We start from the raw sequence: 10,816 nt of genomic DNA on the forward strand, positions 1-10,816 counted from the left end.
TGGAGAGTGCCACCGTGGACAGGTACAGGGCCAGCGAAGAAGGAATGGAAAGGACAGGCAGATTTGAGAGCTGGTCAGACATGGAACGGCCAGGCTGGTCTATGGGAGCAGCGAGGGGGTTACTGGAACAAAGAGGGAGCCAAGACGACCTCAGACTCAGTCAGGGGCTAGCGGCTACCACTAGGGGGAGACAGGAGAGGAGCAGGTCCGCCAGAGGAGATGGGGACTCAGTTCAAAATGGCTGGCACTTAGGGCAAGGCGGCCGGAGGCAGCAGTTGTCAGGGCCACAGGCGTTCGTGTACTTCCACTCACTCATTTACACATTTATGTATTCGTTCCCTTGGCAGATACTCGCCACGCACCTACCATGTCAGTACTGTGTCACACCCCAAGATCGCAACAGACAGGACCCAGCCCCAGCTTCCGTGAGGCTCCCAGTCTAGTGGAAGAGATAGACAATAAGCAAAATAAACGAGGAAATGCTCTGAAGAAAATAAACGGAGGCCCGGCTGCAGTGGTGCAGCAGGAACACAAGTGCCCTGCAAGGCTGGAAGCCATATTGCTGACCACGGGTTCAGATTCCAGTGTCGGCCAAAACATACCAGGCATGCACAGGCATCCAGGATTCTAGGGACCTGAGGGCTGAGGAGGGGAGGCAGCATCATGACCAGACCCTCTTGAGGGCGCTTCTCTTCTCTCTCTCTCTCTCTCAGAGAAAAAGGAGATAAACCTGAGTGACATGGAAGTGGGGGAGAGGCACCAGTCTGGTTGGGGAGGGATTATTGAGACTTCTCTTAGGAGGTGACATTTGGACTGAGCCCTGAGTGAAGCGTGGGAGCAGCCATGTCAGGTCTGAGGCAGGACATTTCTGGTCACGGGAAGAGTGAGGACAAGGGCCCTGAGGTAGAAAAGAGCTCAGTATGTCCCAGGAAGGAAAAGGAGGCCAGATGGGCCAAGGGCATGGTCAGGACAGAATGGTGGCCTTCGTGAGGGGCCTTCCTGGTTTCCATCAAGAGCTCAGGGACGAGGTTGGGGTGTGTCTGGAGACTTGGAGTCATTAGAGCAGGAGGAATGATTAAACCCCAAGGAGGGCAAGTTGCATCAGGGGAGAGGATTGAATGGGGGACAGAGACCTGGCCAAGAGCCTGGGGAGGCCGGAAGTGCCCCCTGGGCTTCGAGTCAAAGAGGCTTGGATTCGAGCCCTGAGCCTGGCCCTTACCATGTGACCTTGGGCAGCCTCCCCTTCACTGGGCCTCAGCTTCTTCATCTGTCAAACTGTGAGATGAGTATCTGTCCCCTGGGGTGGTGGTGGCAGAGAAAGACCTGCTAAATGATGAAGTTCTGTGTGTCAGGAGGCTCCCTGGTGCTCTGCAAGCCCAGCCCTCCTGGTGAGCAGGGAGGGCGGGCTGGCCTGGATTTCTGTACAGGTACTCGGTTCCCCTAAGGTCTCCGAACGAGCCCCTGAGGAGTGCTGGGAAGGGAGCCAGCTGGGGCATGGCGGGGCGGGGGCAGTGGTGAGACTCGCCACTGGGCTGGTCCTACTGCTGTGGAGACTAGGCCAGGGGAGAGCTTGCCCTAGCGCCAACCTGGAGATGGGACCGCAGCCCCTTCAAAGAGCTGGTGAGCAAGCCAGCCTGTGGTGTGGTGGCGAAGGCGGCTGGATCCCACATGGCCGACCTTGGGGTTCAACTCTCAGACCCAGAGGCTTGAAATACACTCTGGGTGCATGTGTAGGTGTGCCCAAAATCCCAAAAGAAGAGGAAAATGGAGGAAAAGGGATTATCGGGTGACCATGCCCCATGGGGATAGGGGTTTTCTCTCTTCCTTTCTGTCTCTGGAAAGTGCATGCACCCTCTGGCAAAAATAATAATAATAATAAACAACAGAGCTAGTAAGCAAAGTGAGAAACCAAGCAGAAGGTTGCACATGAGAGGGAAGGAAACGGGAGGCCCCCTTGGTCGACAGCTACTCGGTGCCTGCACGCCTCACAGCTCTGTACACACGTCTCAAAATCAGACAGACTGGAGTCTCCACAGTTCAGTTGAGGAGCTGAGGTTCAGAGCGGGAGGTGGCCTGCCCAAAGTCACTCAGCAAGTGAGTGCATTGCAACCCTGGCCTGTCTTGCAGCCGGGTGAGAGGACTTTGGGACTCTTCCCCTCCCAGCCCACCATCCTGCCCTGGGCCCTGTGAACACACACGGGGAAGGTTGACTTCTGATGTGTAGGTGTGCCCAAAATCCCAAAAGAAGAGGAAAATGGAGGAAAAGGGATTATCGGGTGACCATGCCCCATGGGGATAGGGGTTTTCTCTCTTCCTTTCTGTCTCTGGAAAGTGCATGCACCCTCTGGCAAAAATAATAATAATAATAATAAACAACAGAGCTAGTAAGCAAAGTGAGAAACCAAGCAGAAGGTTGCACATGAGAGGGAAGGAAACGGGAGGCCCCCTTGGTCGACAGCTACTCGGTGCCTGCACGCCTCACAGCTCTGTACACACGTCTCAAAATCAGACAGACTGGAGTCTCCACAGTTCAGTTGAGGAGCTGAGGTTCAGAGCGGGAGGTGGCCTGCCCAAAGTCACTCAGCAAGTGAGTGCATTGCAACCCTGGCCTGTCTTGCAGCCGGGTGAGAAGACTTTGGGACTCTTCCCCTCCCAGCCCACCATCCTGCCCTGGGCCCTGTGAACACACACGGGGAAGGTTGACTTCTGTGGCCCCGACCTTCTTCCTCCATGCCACTGGCCTTCTTTCTATTTCTCTGAACCCGTGACTCATTTTCCAGGTCAAGACTTTTGCACATGCTGTCCCCTGTGCCTGGATCTCTCTCACACACACACTGTCAGTTTCTACACATAATTCAGACTACAGGTCAACCCTCCCTTTTCCAGAAAGTCTAATCTGGCTTCCCTTATTGAAGGCCCTCCTAGACCCTCCTGCCCCATCCCCCGGGCTCTAGTAGCTGCTATTTTTGCCCATCTATGTGGTTGTATGTTCGTGACCTCACTTTCCTGAAAAATGGGCTTGTTACCCCCAAGGGCAGGGGCTGCATTTCTCATGCTCTCCACGGAGCCCAGTACAGAATAGGGCCTAGACACACTGCTAGTGGATGACCGGGGTGCTGCTCTGAGCCTGTGCTCTGTGGGGTATCAGGCTGTGGGGTACAGAGGACCCCCAGCCCCGCCCTACTCTTCAGTTGGACTCCACAGTCCTCATCTCCACTGGTGCATGACATCAGTCATTAACTGGTGTCTGAGATGAGCCAGGGCTGCGTGGGCTCTGGGCATGCGCACACATGGCCCTGGGGGCACGCATACGTGTGCAGGGGCCTCCGTGAGTAATTCCAGCAGTGCTTCCAAAGCTGTTTCCATGGAGAGGCCGCCCCCACCCTCCCCAGCCCCAGGTGGCTGTCCCACCCCCCCCCCCACCGGCTTCTCCATGACCCAGATTCGACCTACCTCACCTCCTACATCTGTGAGCTCTGGCTTCTGAGAGCTCAGGGTTCAGGGACCTGTCCCAGACACACCTCTCATTCAAGATTGGCTCCAGGTTCCAGCAATGCCTGTTGAGACCACGTGGAAAGAGAGTGGGTGCTGGCGTATGCCTGCCTGGGTTGGATCCTGGCTCCTGCACTCTGGTTGTTTAGCTGAGGCTAACAATGTCTCCTTTGGGGGATCCAAAATCCTGACTGTGGCCTCCCAGCGCCCCCAGGACTGTTCAGGAGCTGCCCCTCCTCTTACATCCTCCCTCCTACTCCCTGTGCTCCAACCACAGTGACCTCTCCTTGTATTAATCCCCTCACCCAACACACACACACACACACACACCAGCTACACACTGCCTTTTGCACTCCAGTCCTCTGCCAGGAATGCTTTTGCCCAGTATCTACAAAACTAGCTCCTTACTTCCCTGACCACCCATCACACCCGTTTTCACCTGCTCTAATTTGTTTCCAATTTCTTACCTGACATTACATCTCTTTCTTTGTTGTCTGTCTTTCCCACTAGAGAGTAAGCTAAATGAGGACAAGAACTTAGTCTTCTTTGCTGCTGTATCCCAGAACCTTGAGTGCCTGGCACACAGTAGGTGCCCAGTAAATATCTGTTAGGTGAGTGAATGAATGAACGAATGAATAAACCCAAAACACTTAGCCCAGACCTTGACCTTCAATGATCGGTAATGTAGCCACCATGGTTATCACCACCGTCCTAGCCATGGTACCAGGGTAGGGGCTGGGCGGAAGTAGGTCTGCTCTGGGCTAGACAGCCCACACATTTGGTCACTGTAGCTCTCATAATCTGTGAGATCAGTGCGATGATTAGTATTACCATTTTCTGGATAAGAGCATGAAGCTTAGAGAGGTACCAGCAGTCCCTGTAGCTGGCTGGAACAGTGGGGTGAAGGCCCGGTCTGCCCAGTCCCAGCCTCCACCCCAGTGCTTGCTGCCAGCACTGAGGTCACCACCACCTGCTTACGAGCAGTCTTGGGAGGATCCCCATTGCAATAGCATCATGGCAGCAGGGACTCCAGCCTGCTGAGGACAGAGGCACTTCCGTGCAGAGGAGAAAGCTGGGGGACCTGGGGGACCTGAAAGCCGGAGGCCTCAGGTCCAGTCTCTGGCTTCCTCCTTGCCAGATGGCCTGGGACAGCATCTGCCCCAAAGCACCCCGGAAGTACAGTGAGTGGGACCACTCAACCAGCTCAAGACCTTTTCCTGGTCCAATGTTCTCAAGCCTAAGAAGATAAGCAGAAAGCATGGGGCTAGGGTCTCCCATTAGCCCCCTCAGCCAACACACCAGGACCCCAGGAGGGATAGGGAAAAATTTCAACCTCCTGGGGTGATTCCAGGAGCCCATTGATGACACCTCACCCCAAAGGCAAACAATCAGCCTCAGTTTCTTCATTTCTGAAACAGGTACCATTGCAAGCCCTGTCTGGGCTGCTGTATTCAAGTGACTCAGAAGAGTGGGGGGATGTAGCTTTTGTGAGCTGTGCTCTTTAATAGGAAGTTGACCTGTGCCCCAAGAAAGAGTTGCCAGGAAGAAAAATCTGAAGGAGCCTAGAGGTGCAGAGGTATTACCATCTTTATTCCCATATTACAAGCAAGTAAACGAGGGTTGTGTTTGAGACATGAATTCTCTAAAGTGGTATGGAGCTGGTTATGAAAACATCAGTGGGGAGGGAGGTCCCCAAGAGGAAAGATGGATTCCTTGAGGCAGCTCTGCACTCCCTCACCATGGAACTCAAGGTTGGGACACAGAATCGCCAAGAGCTTATTTAAAAATATAGACTCTCTTGGGGCCAGCAGATAGTGTAGCAGTTACGTTACTGGACTTCCACATGGCTGACCACAGTTCCAGTCCTGGACCTGGTGGCTTGAAAATAATGCTAGGGGTGTGGGCGTATGTGTGTGTGTGTCCAAGGTCCCAGGAGGAGAATGAAGGAAAAAAAATTAGGGCATGGCCATCCACCCTGGAGGGTGATTTCTCACGTTCCCTCTCACTCTCTGTCTCTCTCTGTCTCTCTCTCTCTCCCCAGTGAGCACACTCACCCTTAGGCAAAAACTTCTACAGCCAGCAGGTGGCGTGGTGATTAAGGTTCTGGATTCCTACATAATTGATCATGGTTCGAATCCTGGACCTGGCAACTTGAGACTCACAGCAGGTGTATGTGCATTCATGCCCCAAATCCCAAGATATCAAGGGATTATGGTGTGACCATCCCCCTTGGGGAGTGATTTCTCATTTCCCTCTCTTTGACTCTCTAGCAAGTGCATACACACTGTGGCAAAAATGTGAAAAAATAGATAGATTAATTGCTTCTCTGGCCAGCCAGTGGCATGATAGTTAAGGTTGCTGGATCCCACATGGCCAACTAGTCAGTTCAAATCCCACACCCAGCTTCTTGAGATACATGCTGGGTGCATGCATGTGCATGCCTAAGAATCCCAAAAAGAGAAATATAGGAGAAAGGATTGTGGCATGACCATCTCCAGAAGGATTTGGGGGTGCTTTCTCAGTTTGCCCCTATCTGTGTCTCTCTCTCTACAACACACACGCCCACTAGCAAAATTAAAGTCAGTTCCAGTGCCGACTGCTTCATGGTTCTGTTTGACCTTGGCAGTTCCTTTCTGCTGGAAGAGCCTTGGTTTCTTTATCTATATAAAGGGACTGATTTTCTCCACCCTGCCTGCCTCACATTCTGTTTAGGAACGCCTGCTTTGCAGTCTCCGAAGTGCCCTGCCTGTGTCTGCCGTTGTTGTTGGACCAATACAGGGAGAGCTCAGCACACTGGCCCGAGAGCTGGAATGCATTCTGCCAGCCTGGGGAGCTGGGGTGTGCCTTAAGCTGGGGCGGGCCAGGGAAGCCTGGAGCCTTTGAAAGTGATCCGAGAAGAACCGCTCAGATCCTTCATTTAGCTGTCAAATTCAATAAAGATTTGTGAAAGCCGAATGAATTTCAACACGGAGCCAAGTTTCAGCTCCTGAGCCAATTCCAGTCAATTGCAGAGAGTGCAGATTTGAGGATTCCAGGCCTTATCCCATCAGTGAGAAAGTGAAGTTTCAATTAGCTATGCCTGCCACAGGTGCAGGAAATCTGGTGGTGGACAGCTCTTTATCTACATCTCAGGGTATGGTCCAGAGGCTCTCAAGAGGACCACACCACCCCCTAGGGGCCATTTTTAGTTACCACAGTAATTGGGTAAGTAATGCGAGCGTTGAAAGTAGAGGGACTAGTAATGCCCAAGTCAGCCTCTTACAATGCAGAACTGTCCCACTTGCATTCCCTGTGACTTTCTATTTTTTTTAAATTTTAGAATTATTTTATTTGGGAACCAGCAGATAGCATAATGGCTATGTCGCTAGACTCCCACGTAGTCAACCACGGTTCACATCCTGGACCCGCTGGCTTAAAACTCACGCTGGGTGCGTGTGCGTGCATGCTCAAGATCCCGAGAGGAGAATGGAGGAGAAGGGATTGCGGCGTGACCATCCCCCCTGGGGGGTGATTTCTCGCTTTCTTTCTCTATGTCTCTCTCTGTCTGGCGAGCACACGCGCCCTATAGCGAAAAAATCTCTCCAAAAAAAAAGAATTATTTTATTTAACATTTATTTATTTATTTAAAATTTGACCAGAGAGGAACAGAGTGAGAGAAAGAGAGGAAAGTGAGAAAGGAAGCTACTGGGTCCAGGACTCGAACCACAGTTGACCATGTGGGAGTCCAGTGTCCTTAACCACCACGCCACCTGCCGCTCCCCACGTGACTTTCAAATGTCCTGCCAGCCACCTGTTCATTATCTCCTGAGCCTGGATCCTCCCTGTATTCCATATACAAGCATGAAATATTTTCTGCCCAGTTTATTTTTAAACTTTTTTTTTTGAGAGAGAGAGATTTTTGCTATAGGGTGCATGCACTCGCCAGAAAGAGAGAAACAGAGAGAGACAGAAAGTGAGAAATCATCCCCCAGTGGGGATGGCCATGCCGCAATCCCTTCTCCTTCATTCTCCTCTCGGGATCTTGGGCACGCACGCATATGCGCCCAGCATGAGTTTAAGCCACCAGGTCTGGGATTCGAACCGCGGTTGACTACATGGGAGTCCAGGGACATGGCCATTATGCCAACTGCTGGTCCTGATTTTTAAACTTTTTAATTACTATTTTTAAACTTTAAGGTTTTTTTTCCTTTTTTCAGTTGTTGCTATAGGGTACATGCACTCACCAAAAAGGGAGAAAAGGAAAGTGAGAAATCATCCCCCTGCACACAGGGGATGGCCATTCTGCAATCCCTTCTCTACTCTCCTTGGGATTTTCGACACACACACACACACACACACACACACACACACACACACACACATGTGCCTAGCATGATTCTCAAGCTGCTGGGTCCAGGACTTGAACCGTGAAGTTGGCCATGTGGTATCCAGTGCCTTAATCTACATTGTACCTGCTGGCCCACTACTCATTTCTTTTAAGTATTTATTTCTTTCTTCCATGAAAGAGAAAGGTTCCCCCAACAGGGTCTTCAGGCCGTGATCCTGCCAAGATCATGAGCATGTATACACATGAGCCCAGCGTGCTCAGGGACGTGCTAGGACGTGAACCTAGGACCTTTCCATATGGGTCCAGTTGTGTTACCGCTGTGCCCCACCTGGCCACTCTTCCCAGTTGAATATACCCGGAATGTAAATACCCTGCCTATGGAGGAGAGAATGTGCTTTGTTGGTTCAGAAAGATCACCCCACTAGCTGCTGGTGCTATGGTGTTTGCGTGGCTGCCTCAACAGCACGTCTTCTCCGTCTGCCTTTGTGGCTGTCACTGACTCTGCGTGTAGGTGCCAGCGGCCAATCCCCTCCTGATGCCTGAGAAGAGCTGTGTGCCAGCACTTACGCTTTAGAATATGTGCCATGTCGTAAATTACTTTCCTTTCACTTCTCCTTTATATTCCCTTTAGGGCATTGTGTTCTTTAAATTATGTGTGTAGATAGGTAATATTATCTATGATTTTTATTTCAGGAGCGTAAAGGGGGACATTACAAAATATTTCCTATAAAAATGGCATCTGGGTTCTGACGGGGTGGGGTGAGGCTGGGAGCTGCTCTAGCCCCACTCCTGCCTCCCGGATGTAGAACTGGAGGGAAGAGGCTCGTCCTTGTTCACATGGGAAGTGGGAGGCAGAACGTAAGCCTCCAATTGGGGAAGATCTGTGTTGCTTTGGAGTCGGGGAGATGGGGACAGGAGACCAATGAAGGCCTGGGGAAGGGACTGAGATGAGAGCAGAGGTGACTGTGGCAATGGGGATGAGTGAGAAGGACCAGAGCCGAGAGGTGTTGGAAGCAGATGCAGCTGTCATCAGGTGCTGGAGGGGCAGGTGTGGGAGCCTTTGCTTTCTGGAGGGATTCCTTCCTTTGCTGAAAGAACTGGCCATCTCTGCTTGGGAACCTCCAAGGAAATTAGGCCACCCCACAGCGAGGTGACACTGACCCTCTTGTCACTCCAAACCCCCATCCTTGGCAACCAAAGACCCAGCCTGGCCTGGCCAATCAGGTGGCAGAACTGCGGCTCCCTGCAAAAATGATGTGTCTGTTCCGAGAAACCAAATATCCTACAATGAATCCAATTAGATTTCATAGACACATGAAAACGCGATCCATCTTAAATGTCCTCTGCAAACCTCCAGCCGCAGATAAATATTTTATTCCATTCTGAGCAGTCCCAGGCAGAATATCAAGCAGCATCCAGCTGCCTCCCTGGCGGGTCCAGATAGCCCTGGCTGAGGAGGGGGTTCCAAGCCCAGAGACAGAACCCCGAGTCTATGCCATGTGCAACTAGCTGCTCAGCCCTCAGTGACCTCGGTAGGACAGGTCACTTTCCCCTCCCGGGCCAACATGGCCTCACTTACAAAATGGGTGTGCAGCAACGGCCCTCCCCACCACCATGCTGAGCAAGGAAGTTCATGTTCATTCATCTGACAAATAGTCCGTGAGCAGCTGCTGTGTGCCAGCATTGCAGTTGGTGCTGGGCCATGGCCGTGAATAAGATGGGCCAGTCCCTGCCATTGCAGAGCGCCCAGCAGGGGAGGAGGGAACAGAAATAAACTTGTAAACAAAGACTGCTTTTGACAGAGACGAGTTTTTGCAAGGAAGGCAGTTGGGCTACTGGGTTAGAGAAAAACAGGGAGTACCTACAATAGATGGAAAAGTCAGGACAGACCTCCCCAAGGAAGTGATGTGTGTGCCAGGGTCTGAACTGAGAAAAGCTTATGCAGCAAGTGCAAAGGCCCTGAGGTAGGAAAAGTGCTCAGTGAGTTCAAGATCAAGAAAACTAGTGTGTTGCCAGGTGCAGTGATGTGCACTTAAAATCTCAGTGACCTGGGAGGTTGAGGCAGGAGGATTGGGAGTTTGAGACTAGCCTAGACAACATAGGAAGATCCTGTCTTAAAACAAAACAAAACAGGAAAATAGTGTAGCCAGAGCCTAATGGACAAGGGAGCAAAGATCTGAGAAAAAGCTGGAGGCAGTGGTGGGACCAAGGTAAGGGGTTGGGTTCACACACATGTGCGCAGCATATTCAGGGAGGTCTCTGGACTCAAATCCAGACCCTTCCCATGCAGGCTGCAGCCTCTCAGAATGTCACACTGCTGTGCCTCCATCTGACCCCCTAAATCCTCTTAAAAGGTACCACCTCCCAATACTGTTAGGATGTTAACTCAATTTCACCATGAGTTTGAGAGGAAACAATCCAAACCATAGCAAGATGCAGTTCCTGCATGGCCAGCCCGGGGCAGAGAGAGCTTGGGCCTGCTGTAATCCCAGGGGACAAAGCCGGGGCCAAAAAAGGAAGCCTCAAGGAGACGATCTGAGCTTCCCAGTCAGTGGACTGCTTTGTGAGACAGTGAGCTGCCTATTCCTGAAAACGCATAAGCCGAAGTTAATTGTTGTATTGGTTACCTATCGTTATATAGCAAACAATCTCAAATTTTCGTAGTCTAAAACAACAGTAAAGCTTTCTTGTCGGACAGTGTCTGCAGGCCAGGAATTTGGGAGTGGCTTAGCTTCTGGCTCAGGAGTCTTGCATAAGGCTGCCATCAATATGTCAGCCAGGCTGCAGCCCTCTGAAGGCCTGACCGGAGTTGGGCAATTTGCTCCTGAGCTCACTGTTTCAGTCTGTTCCCTTAGTAACTGAATGTCCTGAAACCAGGTGACTTGTAAGAATAGGGGTTTATTTAGCACACAGTTTGGAGGTTCAAGGCCCACAGGCCATACATGGTAAGGCCCTTTTTGCTGGTGAATACTCTCTGCAGAGTCTGGAGGCCAGGGG

Source organism: Tupaia chinensis, unplaced genomic scaffold, assembly GCF_000334495.1.
Source record: "Tupaia chinensis unplaced genomic scaffold, TupChi_1.0 Scaffold000115_1, whole genome shotgun sequence".
Lineage (NCBI taxonomy): Eukaryota > Metazoa > Chordata > Mammalia > Scandentia > Tupaiidae > Tupaia > Tupaia belangeri.